At 46.9% G+C, this 16,733-nt stretch overlaps 1 long non-coding RNA gene across 3 annotated transcripts in view; it reads left to right on the top strand.

Annotated features, from left to right (window-relative positions):
* LOC137614372 (uncharacterized) overlaps positions 1–16,733 on the top strand; it is a 46,317-nt gene that overhangs the window by 28,826 nt on the left and 758 nt on the right. The gene's annotated exons all lie outside the window — the stretch shown is intronic.

Below are 16,733 nucleotides of genomic sequence, written 5' to 3'. Positions count from 1 at the left end.
AAATATAAACTTTTAAGTCAAAATAGTGGATTCCTTTGGTATTTAGTATGGTCTGTGTTATGTAAATGTTATTTCTTATAAACATAATTTTTGGTAATTTTATTTAGGTTTAAAGAATATTTTAGATCGTGCATATTGAATTTGGTAGTGTATAAGGATTATTTTGAATTTTTTATTCCTTAGTGGATTATATTTTACTGGTGTAAATAGAGAAATATTTAGCTCTTTGTCAGCGTTTAATTTACGATGCAGGATCCTACCGAGGCAGTTATTCTTGAACAAGTATTGTAGTGAAAATGACCTCTCGTATATTGGATCAGCTTAAGCATATTAAGGAATATGTAAAGAAATAGTCATGTGTCCTTAATACTCACCAGATGCACTATATCAGGATTATCCCCTTTTGCTAATCCAGTTTTCTGGGTCGACCTGTGTCGCCCAGTGAAAAGGTCCTTCTTGTCACTTTTCTGATATAAATAACTTCCAAATATACCAGAGAAAGTTAAAGCATGGAATGCAGAAGTTACTACCCTCGCGCGAGCACCCCTAAGGGCGTTGTGTATAAAGAAAGGGCGTGTGAAAGCCACTATTCACAGGTCGTCTTCCATTTAGAATATTCCTTCGTCACCATACACAAGAGGGGTGTGCCGACACAGCGGTCCTAACTATACCAACCTGAGACACCCCACCGACGCCCGACACCAGTGCCATCTGACATCCTTCTTTTTGGGTGAGATAGCCATGGCGTCCTGATGGAAGGTTCCTGTTTGGTAGCTTCCTTGGGTATAAGACTACTAAGATATTCCCAGAGAATTTAACCACAGGTTATCACAGAATTCTAACTTCTGGAGCGAGTATCTCAAAGGTTTCCCTTTAAGACATCGTAATACAACAGGGGACACGCATGTCTGGTCGTGCCACATAGCTATCTCCACCCCGAACAGAGTTAACGCTTCGGTGTGTAAGGGCTGAGAATAGCTGGGAGCCGTTCCACAGCTAATCTCACTCGTGGCTACTACTGATACTCGAGACGTAAACAAACGGACGCCATTGCTCTAATGACGTCACGAGCGTCTTCATCCTTTGTTTAGTAGCTGCCCTACTGAGACGGATTTTCCCTTGTGTGAACTTTATCGTTTTGCATCTTCGCTATGTCGTTACCTTCAGCCTCGCCTTCTTCTGGAAAGTTGAGTACAAGGTTCCAGTATTGTTTAATTAAGCTCTGGCCGTAAAGTAAATATTATTTTGCGAAATAATTAATGTTTTGTGGCAGAGCTGTGCCTCTACCGGACCCGCCATTTTATGGCGTCGTTGTTGTTTTGCATGTCTTATTTAGTTAGCCACAACAACGCTTCCGGCTTTATATACTAATCGAATACATTAGTTTATTTAGTCTTCATAGCTAGGAACTTTTATTTCGTGTTTAGACGCTTTTATCGGTCATCGATTGACCTCATACCAGTCGGCTACTATAGCCCCCAGGCCAGGAGCCTATATACAAGTGTTCATGCATGATTTATCAGTGATCCTAGACTAAGTTATGAAGATAGTGGCATTATTATTTTACAATACTTTTGACTAGTGATGCAAATGTTTTCGCCTTCAGGGACCATATAGGGGATAGGCTAGTCAGTGATTCTTACTAGCCTAACCTAACCTTAGGACCCCTATATGCTTCCTTCATCCCCTGCCTTGGCATTCCCTCTAATTAGCCTTGATCCCTTTTCTGAGTAAAGGGATTCATTGTCTAATAGAGTATTATATCGCCTCTCAGTCCTCCCTAAAGGAATGAACCCCCTTTAGGATTGCGTCTGAGAGTGAGGTTAGGCTAGCCTACCTCTATGGCTAGGATAGTCTGCGACTTTCCTGCGATAGCGATACGTCTTCTTCCTTGCCTAGTTCAGGACTTTTAGCCCTGATCTAGGTCGGGTTAGGAAGGTTTCTCTGTTCCATGCTGAAACTGTACTCATGCACCGTTTTAGCCGATCAGCCTAATCTTAGGTTAGGGAGTGTCCTCCCTTCCCTTTGTGGCCGCTCTGGTACAGAAACCCTTCCTGGGAAGACCCCTCTCTTCTCCCTCCCCACCTATCTCTTGTATAGCCTAGCCTATGCTTAGGTTAGTTTATACTCATCTGTCCCCTGTCCTACAACTCCTCCTTAGGGTGGATGAGTAGGGCTACCCGAGCTTCCTTGTGCAGTCCGCTCTGGTACATATACCTTCATAGTGTCCTATAAGGTTAGTTCCTAGTGTAGCTCTGCATAAGGGAGTCTCCCCCCCCCCCATCTTGGGTGTTCCCTAGTCCTCCCTTGGGCTACCTGCTCCCGGTCCCTAGTGACCCCTGCATATGGATGATAGAGCCTGTCTCTATCATGGGTACACCCCCTCAGGGAGGGGGAGGGATGTCTGGAACCCTGAAGGTACTTCCTGCATCCTTCCCCCCCTCCCCCTGTCTCTCTATCTATCTGGGTGCCGGTCTCTTGCCGCCTCTTATGCCGGCAATACCTGCCTCTTGGTGACTTCCCTACCCTTGCCGCCAGCCCCCCGTGTTCCGAGGGACTGCCGGCTGCCGCCGGCTACTACCGGCGGCTCTCCTACTCCTACCTAATCGTCCGCTTGCCGGTCGATCTCCGGAGTGCCGGCATATACTGCCGGCAACCCGATACTACCTGTACCATCCTTACCCCAGTCACCAATCCGGCATCCTCCGGCTGCCGGAGCCGCCGCTCCCTGCCGGCGTGCCGCCGTTGTGCCGGCGGCCGCCATCCTGGTATCTAACTGACTTTTGAAAATTGTCTGTTCTAATGCCAGAATCTATGCTGGAGCGAGCTCCGGCGTGCCGGCGGCTTGCCGGAATCCCCGGAGGCGTCAAGAATACTTGCACCCCCTCTCTGTAGCTATCATAAGACTAAGATAGCCCTACCTGGCAAATAGATAAGCTGCTTTGCTTCTAAGATCAGTACCTAGTACTGCTCTATTAGTGATCATGCTGTCTCTTTGCATTCTTCTATTTCCAGCATGCTATGTGCATCTTAGCACGGCTGGTTGCCAGAAGCAGTTACCCTTAATGAGACCTTCTGGCTCTTATCTGGGAACCGAATGAATTCGATCCCAACCTTGTCCTTGGCTTTCCATGGAGTTCCAATATAATGGGAATCCTAGGAAACTATATCCAATGATCTCGGTCATTTGGATTATCCCAGGACCAAGCCTATGGTAACCAGCCGGGCGAGATGCATGGAGCGTGTTCTCCTTTACTGTTTCACTCTCTATGCATCACACCTTATATAAGTTAAAATTAATGATTAATATTAACTTAATTTAAGAGCCATTCCTATGACTCCCCCATACTCATTTTCTCTTTCTTCCACAGGAGGAGCAGATGAAGTGCGATTTCGCATACTGTGCCGTGAAACGCTCCCAGTTTTACGGACATACGGCGTGCAGGACTCACGCCCCTTGCTCAGACAAAAGAGGGGATTGGAAGTTCTGGAATCCACTGGATTGTACGGTCTGCCAGGCCTACCTAGTTGAGGCCTTCCATAACCCTCCCTCAGCGGAGGTTAGAGACATTGCTCGTGAGAAACTGCGCAAGTGGGTGCGTGGTTTTCAGAGGAATGCCACTGGACCGTACCTGGCCACCGAAGAACTGAGGTCCCTGCTGTTCCCTAAGGCCTCCCCTGATTCAGTGGTTCCAAAGGAAGCAATCCCCACTGTCCAAATTACGGTGGAACCTGATGTGGTCATGGCTCAGTCCATGCACGAGTGTCGCCTAGATTCCGAAGAGGATGAACAGATCTCTGACGTCTCGGAAGACACGGAGAAGACGCTTATGGCTCAAGGAGCCGAAGAGGACGAAGACAAGGTGGAATACACCGAGTCGGAGATTGGAGCTACTCCCTCGTCCATCCCTCCGCCTACTCCTACACCGACGGATGTGTCCATTCCGTCTACCTCCTCGACCCCGGATCCTTCTTCCTCTACACAAGAACTGATCCGACTGATTAGAGCTGTCATGGACGACAGACTGAAGGAGAACCAGGAGTCCATCAGGTCTATGATTGGATCCAGAGAACCGAAGAAGATCTCGGTTAAGGATCTCCCAGCTTGCTCTCATGCCAACCCGTGGAGGTATGCAGAGCATATGGTTATTGCGACCGGCAGGATCTTTGTTAGTGACAAAATCGGCACGGTCCCGTTGGAAGATGTGGAATTCTTCCCAAGCTTCGAGGCCTACCCGGACTGTTACGTCCGGCTTCGTTCTGAACCTGCCTCGAAGGAGGAGACCGAACCTAAGGAAGAGATAGTGTTCGATCTCGCAAAGGCCCAGGCTATGCTAGCCTCCGCATTTAAGAGCAGGGGCTTTACCTGCTCTAAGCTTCCTGCCTTGAGCAAGAAGCATCCTACTTATGTCGCTCCCGACACTGCGATTCTTCCATTTTTGGAAAAGGCCTTGGCTGCATGCCTTAAGGCGGCGGAAGAAGGGAAACCCTGCCCTGCACTGGAGGAGTGCAGACCCTTCTCCATCGTAACGCCCCCTGACACTAGACAATGGAAAGATGTCCAACATACTTTCGTTGTGGGTAGGCTCGATCCTGACGTTGCCGGACGTCAGTTTAATGAAGACCTCCCTAAGCTCAATGATCACCTCCTTCGCCGGGAACAAGACACGAAGGAGAGGCTTGCAGCGTCTCTTTCTCATCAAGTCCAACTTGAAGTTATGGCCTGTGACACAGCAGTACCCGATCACTACATGGTACTGGCCAAATCCCACTTACTGACGGTAATGAAGGACTTGTACCATTTCATAAAGGCTCGTAGAGCCTGTCGTGAATTCGTGTTTGTCGGTGCCACCGTGAAACACGAACCCCGGAGGCTGATTTCCTCCAACATCTGGGGAAAGCACCTGTTTCCTTCGGACCTTGTCAAGGAAATAACGGACAGAGCCGCCACGGAGAATAGGAACCTTCTCCACAAGTGGGGCATGTCCAGGAAAAGGAAAACCTCTCAGGACGATGGACCTCAGCCTAAGAGGAAACCTCAGAAACCGAAACCCCAGCAACGTCAACAAAGACGTCAGTTTCCGGGACCCGCTACCTCCCAAGTGGTTGCCCAACCACAACAGACCTTTCAATTGGTCCCCCAACCGGTGTTGTCACAGTCACCGGTCTTCACCCCTGCCTTTGAACAGCCATCCACTACCTTTCATGCCAGAGGTAGAGGCTCGTCCAGGGGTGCAAGCAAAGACGCCTCTCGTCGTCCCTCCAGAGGTAGAGGAGGAAAGGGAGCTAGCGGCCGAGGCAACAAGTCCTCGGGACACCAGAAGCAATGAAGTGCTTCCGGTGGGAGGAAGACTCCGCCAATTCCAGGATCGTTGGACCTTCGATCCTTGGGCACACAGCATCATCAAGAACGGTCTAGGCTGGAGTTGGGTGCAACCACCCCCAATCTTCCAGCGGTTCTTCCAACAATCGACCCCCATTCTGGAAGAATATGTTCTAGACCTCTTGAACAAGAAGGTGATAAGGAAGGTAAAGTCCACCAGGTTCCAAGGGAGACTGTTTTGCGTTCCCAAGAAGGACTCAGACAAGCTCAGAGTCATTCTGGACTTATCCCCCCTCAACAAGTTCATAGAGAACAACAAATTCAAGATGCTGACGCTTCAACAAATAAGGACCCTTCTGCCTCAAGGTTCCTACACGGTCTCTATAGACCTGGCGGATGCCTATTGGCACATTCCAATGAACCATCACGCTTCCTCCTACCTAGGATTTCGACTCCAAAGGAAAAGCTACGCCTTCCGGGCCATGCCATTCGGCCTCAATGTGGCCCCTCGGATCTTCACAAAGCTGGCGGATGCCATAGTACAACAGCTCCGCCTAAGAAACGTCCAGGTGATGGCCTACCTCGACGACTGGCTAGTCTGGGCTCCATCGCCCGAAGAGTGTACAAAGTCTTGCGACGAAGTTACCCAGTACCTAGAACACCTGGGATTCAAGATCAACGAGAAGAAATCTCGCCTCTCTCCAGCTCAGAAGTTTCAGTGGCTGGGAATCCACTGGAATCTTCAGTCACACCGCCTTTCCATCCCCCAGAAGAAAAGGAAGGAAATAGCAGGGTCTGTCAAGCGACTACTGAAATCCAAACGCATTTCAAGACGACAGCAGGAACGAGTTCTAGGCTCTCTACAATTCGCCTCAGTGACAAACCCAGTGCTTCGTGCACAGCTAAAGGATGCCGCGGGAGTCTGGAGACGATCGGCATCCATCGCTCGAAGAGACCTCAAGAGACGGCTTCCAAACAGACTTCGACGCCTCCTAAAGCCGTGGTCGGAAGCAATGGCCCTGAAAAGGTCCATTCCTCTCCAACACCCTCCTCCATCACTCAACATCCACACGGATGCCTCACTGGAGGGCTGGGGAGGTCACTCCCACCTGAAACAAGCTCAAGGGACCTGGTCTCCACTATTCAAGACGTTCCACATAAACATCTTGGAGGCCATGGCGGTCCTTCTTACTCTGAAGAAGCTATCCCCGCCGCCCTAGATCCACATCCGTCTAACCCTAGACAACTCGGTGGTAGTTCGTTGTCTCAATCGCCAGGGCTCAAGATCGCCCCAGATAAATCAGGTGCTTCTCCCAATCTTCCGTCTGGCGGAGAAGAAGAAGTGGCACCTGTCTGCAGTTCACCTACAAGGATTCCGCAACGTGACAGCGGATGCTCTATCTCGGACAAACCCGATAGAGTCGGAATGGTCTCTAGACGCAAGATCATTCTCCTTCATCTCTCATCAAGTCCCAGAACTTCAGATAGATCTCTTTGCAACGAGCGACAACAATCAACTTCCTCTGTACGTAGCCCCGTACGAGGACCCCAAAGCAGAAGCGGTGGACGCCATGTCACTGGACTGGAACAGATGGTCGAAGATATACCTGTTCCCTCCCACCAACCTTCTGTTGAAAGTCCTCTCCAAACTGAGAACCTTCAAAGGGACAGCGGCCCTAGTGGCTCCCAAGTGGCCCCGGAGCAACTGGTACCCCCTGGTCCTGGAGCTGCAGCCCAAGCTGATCCCTCTCCCGGGCCCAGTTCTCTCTCAACAAGTACAGAAGTCGACTGTCTTCGCTTCATCATCGAAAATCAAGGACCTTCATCTCATGATTTTCTCTCCCTTGCCGCAAAGAAGAGGTTTGGGATCTCGAAGAAAAGTCTAGACTTCCTAGAGGAATACAAGACCGAATCCACGAGACGGCAATATGAATCATCCTGGAGGAAATGGGTCTCCTTTGTTAAAGCAAAAAATCCTCAAGAAATCACCATTGATTTCTGTATGTCCTTCTTCATTCACCTTCATGGACAAGGATTAGCAGCCAATACGATTTCAACCTGCAAATCGGCTTTGACTAGACCAATTCTATATGCTTTCCAAATTGATCTGTCCAACGACATCTTCAACAAACTGCCGAAAGCATGTGCTCGCCTACGCCCAGCACCCCCTCCGAAACCGATCTCCTGGTCACTAGACAAGGTGCTCCATTTCGCCTCCAACTTGGACAACGATTCATGCCCCCTCAAGGATCTGACTCAGAAAGTTATATTTTTATTTGCTCTCGCCTCGGGAGCTCGAGTCAGCGAAATAGTGGCATTATCAAGAGAAGAGGGACACATCCTGTTTGCTGATTCAGGAGAAGTGACCCTCTCCCCTGATCCGACGTTTCTCGCCAAAAATGAATTACCCACCAAAAGATGGGGCCCTTGGAGAATATGCCCCCTGAAGGAGGATGTCTCTCTATGTCCAGTAGAGAGCCTCAAGGTCTATCTTCGCAGAACTTCAAACTTTGGTGGAGGCCAACTCTTCAAAGGAGAAACATCGGGCAGCGACCTGTCACTGAAACAATTAAGAGCGAAAATCACCTACTTCATTCGCAGAGCGGATCCGAACAGTACACCCGCTGGTCATGATCCTAGAAAAGTGGCATCTTCTCTGAACTTCTTTCAGAGCATGGACTTTGAGAGCCTTAAAAACTTTACGGGCTGGAAGTCCTCGCGAGTTTTCTTTAAACATTATGCGAAACAAGTGCACGAAATCAAACATTTTGTGGTAGCCGCAGGTAGTGTTATGAAACCTGCACCTAACTCTGCGTAGAACAGTGAGTTATTTGGGACTCTAACTCTTCGGGTGCCTATGTTGACCCTCGAGTGATTCATAGTGATGTCTAAAAACACTTAGTGCTTTTATAACTGTTCTTATCCCAGGTGAAATGTCATAGTGTTACACAAGTGCCGCATGCCTTGAGCATGATGTGTTATTTAAAGACTTGCGTTCCTCGAGAACGAGTACCTACTAATCCTGAAATTCCCTTTCAGATTCAAGAGCAAGCCTTTATTTCTATGTACATTATTATTACTGTAAATGAACTTTACTTTTGCTGTAAATTATTTAATTTCTGCATTGTGAAATAAAATTTCTATTTTATTACTTATGCGTCTCTTTCAGCTCCTACTTACTATGAAATACATACTGTCATAGTTTTATTTATTCCTCCTTTCTTATGGTCATGAAGAATTTAAGATGTCTATCCTTAAATTATATTCACCTTGTCTCAGTAAGGTTCCTACTCGAATACTTACTTCTGATAATCAGGAGATGAATCCTACACACAGTGCCCAACCACCACTGACCTACTCAGAATGTTCCTATACAAATATCAAACATTCTGCTTCATCTCTAAGCTCTTAAAGAGCTCTTCTGTCAAGATGAATAGTCCTTCAATACCACTTTGACGTCGGCATAGCCCATGGGAACTTCCTACCAATGGGGGGCAGGATACTTCGTTCCTATGGTTCTTATCTAAGATTACTTTGCTATTTTGTCAATGCCTAGGCACTTAACTCTGGGGGGAAAATCTACCACGATACATTGATTCTCTGGTACTCTTCCATCAGGACGCCATGGCTTGAGCCCAAAAAACGGATTTTGAGCGAAGCGAAAAATCTATTTTTGGGTGAGATAGCCATGGCGTCCTGATGGACCCTCCCTACTACTTCGTCAGTTTGTTCCCACCCTACACAATTGTATCATGGTGATGGGCAGCAACTGGCGCCAGGATAAAGACGCTCGTGACGTCATTAGAGCAATGGCGTCCGTTTGTTTACGTCTCGAGTATCAGTAGTAGCCACGAGTGAGATTAGCTGTGGAACGGCTCCCAGCTATTCTCAGCCCTTACACACCGAAGCGTTAACTCTGTTCGGGGTGGAGATAGCTATGTGGCACGACCAGACATGCGTGTCCCCTGTTGTATTACGATGTCTTAAAGGGAAACCTTTGAGATACTCGCTCCAGAAGTTAGAATTCTGTGATAACCTGTGGTTAAATTCTCTGGGAATATCTTAGTAGTCTTATACCCAAGGAAGCTACCAAACAGGAACCTTCCATCAGGACGCCATGGCTATCTCACCCAAAAATAGATTTTTCGCTTCGCTCAAAATCCGTTTTTTGGACTCTTGTAGCGTGCTACCCCTTTGCTTGTGCTTGTGTTTTTGCGTTGTTTTGGACTGTTTTCCACCATGGCTGAAGCTCTCCTTACCCCTGCACCAATGTTAAGTACCCTAGATTATATTTTCAATATCAGTGCCTTGGTATTCACGCCTTACTTGCGTTTTTGCGTGTTTTTGTTAGTGCGGTCTGCGGCTTGGGCAGCCATTAGCGCGTCCTCAACGCACTGTTTACATCACGCATTGTTTACATCGCATTTGGGTATATTTATATTTCTTTCTCATGTTCAGGTTCATTTCTAGTTTATTTATTATTAGCCCTTGAACATACTTGTTACGATTTATTTCTTTTTTTAACATGAGTCACTCCCAAGTCCGATTTTATTGTTGACGTTAGCGAAGAATAGTGTTTGGCCGTTAGTTGTTATTTGTATGTTTTTCGTGACGGTATTCTTTTTACTTTCACTTTCATTACTCTGAAAGGATTTCCTTTCCTACATGGCCGTCTTCGTCTCTTCTTCGCTGACTAAGTCTACAGGAGACCTAGTTTTAAGTTCTTTGTACTTCAACGGACAGGTCTGTTTTTACATGTGTTTTATGTTTTTTACCTTACTAGGGTTCGTGTTTTTTACTAGGATTGAGTATAGTAATCTAACGAGAGGGGCTGGAGTGTCCCCCGCTTTTTGGGGTTTTTACCCAATTATCTTATTCATTTAACTTGGAATTAGTTCCCCCTGGAAGAGGCTGGTTTCTCCCCCTCTCTCGTCTCGCCTTATTTCTATTAATTTTATTATTTTTACTGTGTGCCGTAGGTTACTCTACCTCTTCCTAGCTATTCTAGTGCTTTAGTTATTTTAGTGTTTGCAGCCATGTCGTGTTAGAGTCAGCCCCTACCTTAGGTTAATATACCCCAGGCCTGCTCTTCAAGCCGCCATTCACGTTCCCCCTCCCCCCCTAGTCCCTCCCTTCTCTTCCCCCGCTTTGGCTTGGGGATATAAGGGACTGGACATTATTCTAATCTCTTTGCGCTCTACCACCGTAGCTCCGCTGATGGTCCTCCGTCAGCATAGATATGAGCAGGGAATACTAATTTTTGCATATTTAACCTACTGTTTGTGCCTCTGGTGCTTCCTCGACGACTGGGAGCTTCTCCCCTCGTTAGGTTTCCCGGTTCTGTTTTAGTTTGGGCTCTGACTCCATTATTATTTAAGACACATGACAATCTTCTTAATTATATCAATAATTTTGTCCGTTAACCTGCTGTACCACTCCGGTGATTCCTCGACGACTGGGAACTTCCCCTCGTCCGGTTTCCCGGTTTTTTGGTTTAGTACCCCTGTTGGCTCTGGTATCTCTGTCCATACGGTCTTACCGGAGATACATTATTATTCCTTTTTATTATATATATCCATCATTGTCTTTTTGTGGCCGCTTCTTTTTCTACTACGTTCACCGGACCTCCGGCGCACAACGGAGTAGATCTATGCTAATTATTGTTTATTGCACTAGAATTTGTTCATTGTTTATTTAGTCTGTTAGACTCTATCCCGTCGCCCTCCGGACCTCCGGGGCGCAACGGAATAAAATTGAACCCTATTTACATACCCTTAGCATTCTAGGCTATAGTACATCCACTCCTAACTTTGGCCTCTAGTTATGACTAGTTTCATATGCATGCCAAGTATTTACTTACATACCTTTTCTTAGGTTAGTTAAGTCTACAAAAGGAGACGGTGTACTTATAATAACCTTTATTTTACAGAAAACCCGCTGCGTCTCCAAAGGCTGCCCTGCGACTTTCACGGCCCCGTTGGGCCACGACGTCTGCCGGTCGCATGCCCACTGTGCGATCTCCTTCGCCCTGGAGGAAGGCCAAGCGCCTTACATGGTGTGGTTTCCCGAGTCCTGCTCACTCTGTTTCGAGTTTTCCTCAATTCTCCTGAATGATGAGGTAAGATTTCACAATCGTTCACTTTCAATTTCATTTCTTCTTTCTGTTAATGGATAATTGGAAACAATTGATCATATCCTAGTATTCTTTTGACTCGGACTTCCCCCTCCCTTTGGTTCGTTTGTATTAATTCTCCCTTTCTTCCAAGCTGACGAGGATTCTTTGAAGACGGCCAGAGGAAGTCTCCGGCAGTGGGTTTTAGGCTTCGGCCGTAATGCCCCCCAAGGTTGCCCTTATGTGTTGGACGGCGACATGGCTTCCCGTCTATTCCCTGGATCTCCGTCAGCGGCCGTGGACAAAGAGGTCGCTGCCTCTATCATTGACGCCATTCGGACTGCAATGGATCCAGCTCCGGAAGAACAACAGTTATCGGGGGACGTGGCTTCTCTGGATATCCATCTGGAGCCGATGGATGAGCAGGTTAGTGGTGTGGAGGATATGGCAGGTTCTTTTCTTTCTCCTACTCCTTCCTCTTCCTCTTCTTTCCCAGGCTTTGATAAGCCCTCAGCTTCACCTTGGGACGGGTCCTTGTCAGTCCGACCTAAGGTTAAGCCCCTAAAAAAGATTTCAAAACCCAAATCATCAAAATCAGCCTCGTCACTTTCTCCAGAGTTGTCTCCGGTCCCTGGGCCGTCCACTTCCGCTGACCCGATCATAGCTCCCAAGGTTCCTCCTCCTTTTAAAGGACAGAGGAGTAAGTCTGCTAAATCAAAAACATCAGCTCTTTACAATCAGTCTGCCTTGTTTACAGACACGCTGTTGTCCAAGGTCAGGGAAGTGGTGGACGAAAGGCTGGAACAGAAATCTTCCACCGACTCGCAGTCAGTCTCGGCTTTGGTAGCGGAGCAACTAAAGCCCCTCAAGGACATGATTGCGGGACTGCTCCACTCCGGACCTCAATCAGCTCCGGCTGCAGTCCCAAATGCTTCGAAGCTTCTGCCGTTCGACAAGAACAACCCTTGGCGGTTTGCTCTGCATGCTCCCTACTCAGATGGTACTCTTGCCATCGAAGGACTGGGTACTCGTCCATTATCTGACCTGGAATTTTATCCAGAAGATCTCCGGTTCCCCTTTAACGGGTTTGTGCGCCTAACGGAGAATGCCCTGGTCAGAATGGATAAAGTACCCAAAGAAACTGTCATCTTTCCGAAGGAACAAGCCCAAGCTGTCTGGGCTCGTACCTTATCGGACTGGAGTTGTTCCAACTCTAAGTTGACTCCACATAAGGGATCGTATACCATCTTCACGACCCCCCAAGATATCCTTTCTCCCCTTGCAGATAAGGTGGCGGAGCTAACAATCCAAGCTGCTCACGAGGACCTTCCCATGCCAACCCTCAAAGAGACGGATGCTACCTCTCTTCTCATGCCGGCCTCTACGAGACTTCTGGGTGGATGCTCCGTCAACCTTCACGGTCGGGGCAAACCGGACTCGGATTGTGCCTCCTCCCTCTTTTCAGAAAGGTTACCGAAATTGCCGGATAACTTTTTGAAAACGGAGTACGAAACGAGATCTAGGCTAGCTAGATCCATCAACTCCATAACATCGGCGGAGTTGGTATCCTCCCTCTACAAGGAGGAACAAATTTTTAGAGTTCTGGCGAAAGGTCTGTTACAGACTTTCCAGATAGACCTCCATGATTTTTGGACAGCCAGGAAAAACTGTAGGAAATTTGTCCTGGCAGAGGCGTCTATTAGGCACGAGCCTAACAGATAGATTAAATCTTCCTGTTGGGGTAAAAACCTTTTCCCTCAGGAAGAAGTGGATAAAGTACTCAAAGAAGCCGGTAGAGCTAACCTAAACCTCCGGGTTCGTTGGGGTCTCTCATCCAAACGTAAGTTTGACCCCAATATGAGACAACAATACCCAAAGAAAAAGCAGAAGTTCTATGCCTCTTATAAAGCTGTCCGTGGTCAACATCGGCAGCCCCCTCTCGTACAGATCCAGAGGCGCAAGAGGAGGTAGAGGGTTCAAGCCAACCCACAACCAGTGAGACAGACCGGGTAAGAGGGAGGTTATACCGGTTTCGAGACCAATGGACCTTCAGTCCTTGGGCCCACAGTATAGTCTCCAAAGTTCTAGGCTGGAAGTGGACAAAAGGGTCTCCACCTCCGCCAGTGAACTTCTTTCAGACTCCCACTCCAGTTCTGAAAGATTACACCAAAGATCTCCTGAAGAATAATGCAATAAAAAGAGTAAGAAAACTAAAATTCCAAGGATGCCTGTTCACTGTTCCAAAGAAGAATTCCTCCACCCTGAGAGTAATTCTGGACCTGTCCAAACTGAATTCCTACATTCTTTGCGACAGGTTCCGTATGCTGACTGTCTCTCAGGTACGGACCTTACTTCCCCCGTGGGGCCGTCACCACCTCCATAGATATTACCGACGCCTACTATTATGTTCCGGTAGCGAGAAACTTCTCCCCCTACCTAGGCTTCCGGCTAGGCAGGAAGTCCTACGCGTTCAAGGTGATGCCCTTCGGCCTCAACATTGCTCCCAGAATATTTACGAAACTGGGGGAGACAATATTACAGCAACTCCGGAACCAAGGAATAATGTTGGTAGCCTACTTGGACGATTGGCTCATTTGGGCGAACACAGTCCAAGAATGCCGCGAAGCGACATCCAAAGTGATCCGGTTTCTGCAAAGCCTGGGTTTTCAGGTAAATCTAAAGAAATCCCGACTACAACCAGCAAGTCAGTTCAAATGGCTGGGTATTCGTTGGGACCTGTTAGATCACAAACTATCTCTTCCTCCCAAGAAGGTCAAAGAGATAGCATCAATGACAAAATGGTTTATCAGAAACGAAAAGATGACCAAGGCGATCTTTAGAGAGAATCCTCGGCCTACTCCAATTTGCCTCAGTAATAGACGTCCTCCTAAAAGCCAAATTCAAAGACATCAACCGAGTTTGGAGGAAGAGAGCAACAATACATCTAAGAGACAAGGTCTCAACGATCTCCTCGGTCGTAATAAAGAGACTCGTTCCATGGTCGGACCCAAAGAATCAAGCCAAATCAGTTCCTCTGCAGTCTCCCCCTCCCCAAGTGACGATTCACACAGACGCGTCACTCAGTGGTTGGGGGGGTTACTCTCAACACCAGATGTTTCAGGGATCCTGGTCCCTCATTATGAAACAATTTCACATAAATGTGTTGGAAGCAATGGCAGTATTCCTGACTTTGAAACGGTTATCACATCACAAGACAAGTCATGTGAGAATAGTCTCAGACAACTCGGTGGTAGTCCACTGCATAAACAGGGGAGGATCCATATCACCCAAACTGTATCAGATCCTGGTAATGATTTTCACCTTGGCAGCAAAAAGAAATTGGTTCCTGTCAGCTACACACCTGGCAGGAGTAAAAAATGTTATAGCGGACACCCTATCCAGGACCAAACCACTTAGAATCGGAATGGTCTCTAGACATGAACTCATTCCGGTGGATATACAGACTGGTTCCGGATCTCCAGGTAGACCTGTTTGCGACAAGCTGCAATCACAAACTCCCTTGCTACATAGCCCCCAACCTGGACCCTCAGGCCTTTGCCATGGATGCATTGACCCTAGACTGGAACCTTTGGCAAAAGATTTATCTGTTCCCTCCAGTGAATCTTCTGATGAAAGCGTTACACAAACTACGTTCCTTCAAAGGAACAATAGCATTAGTAACTCCCAACTGGCCCAAGAGCAACTGGTTTCCGCTCTTATTAGAGCTGAAACTCCGCCCCCTACGGATTCCACACCCCAAGTTGACACAGGTAGTCCAAACACAGACTGTGTCAGCTTCCTCAAAAATAGCACAAACCCTAACTTTGTGGATTTCATGAAATTTGCAGCCCATAGAGACGCAAATATTGACCCGGACAATGTCCTATTCATTGAATCTGACAAAAGGGACTCAACCCTTAGGCAATATGATTCGGCTGTTAAGAAACTAGCGGAGTTTTTAAAGAATTCAGACATTCTTCACGTGACTCCTAACTTGGCCATTTTGTTTTTCAGATCTCTGTTCGAAAAAGGCCCAGCCGCTAGTACTATCACTACGATTAAGTCACCCCTGAAAAAGATCTTCCAGGTTGGCTTCAAGATTAATTTAGCAGATTCTTATTTTTCATCTATCCCTAAAGTCTGTGCACGGCTTAGACCTTCTATCCATCAACAAAAGGTCTCATGGTTTCTAAATGATGTATTGAAATTTGCATCAGACACCAATAACGAATCCTACTCGTACATTTCGCTTCTTAGAAAGACCCTATTTCTTACAGCCATGGCCTCAGTTGCCAGAATTTCAGAATTAGCAGCTCTCTCCCATAATCCTGAGAACCTAGATTTCCTACCGTCAGGAGAAGTACTGCTCTCCCCGGATAGAAGTTTCCTAGCTAAAAATGAAGACCCTCAAAACAGATGGTCTCCTTGGAAGGTTATCCCTCTTCCACAAGATGCTTCTCTATGTCCAGTAGTGACTCTTAGGGCCTTTTTAGCTAGATCTGTCACACGCTCCTCCGGTCCCTTGTTCATTAGAGAACAAGGAGGTACTATCTCCATTCGAGGTATTAGACAGCAAATACTTTACTTCATCAAACAGGCTAACCCGGAATCCTTCCCTCATGCACACGATATCCGAGCAGTAGCCACCTCAATTAATTATTTTCAAAACATGAATTTTGATGATCTTAAAAAGTATACAGGTTGGAAATCTCCTATGGTCTTTAAACGCCACTATCTAAAGAACATACAGGCCCTAAAATTTTTCTACTATTGCAGCTGGGAGTATCATCTCCCCAGATTAGTCTCTCCTTTTTCCTAAATTTCTTTTTTCGTCCAACTCTTTTCTTCTCCCTCCTACCTGCCACTCTCACCTCAGTGGATCGGGTTCAGCTCCCCTAGTATCATGCTTTGAAATGTCAATTATGTACGATGTTCATTACTTTGCTGTAACTATTTATTAAGTGTATATAGTCTTTACTCCTAAAATATATTCCTAGATATTACCAATGTTTATTTTTGAATATTTTTTGGTTTTTCTAATGTCGTGTTTGCACTTATCCATTTCAATATTATTTCCGTAAACCTTTTTACACGTACTAAGATGTTTTCTTTTTCCCTTTTTATTGTTGATACTCATGGGCTTGGAAGTCATTCTCTTGTAAATTTTCACCGGGCGACACAGGTCGACCCAGAAAAAGGATTTTGACGAAGGAAAACTCTATTTCTGGGGAGAGACCTGTGTCGCCCGGTGAAACCCTCCCCTTTTTTCCCTTCCCTTTCCTTTCCAAGCCAATATTG

Source organism: Palaemon carinicauda, chromosome 20 (genome assembly GCF_036898095.1).
Source record: "Palaemon carinicauda isolate YSFRI2023 chromosome 20, ASM3689809v2, whole genome shotgun sequence".
Taxonomy (NCBI): Eukaryota; Metazoa; Arthropoda; class Malacostraca; order Decapoda; family Palaemonidae; genus Palaemon; species Palaemon carinicauda.
This window is presented reverse-complemented; position numbering and strand designations above follow the sequence as displayed.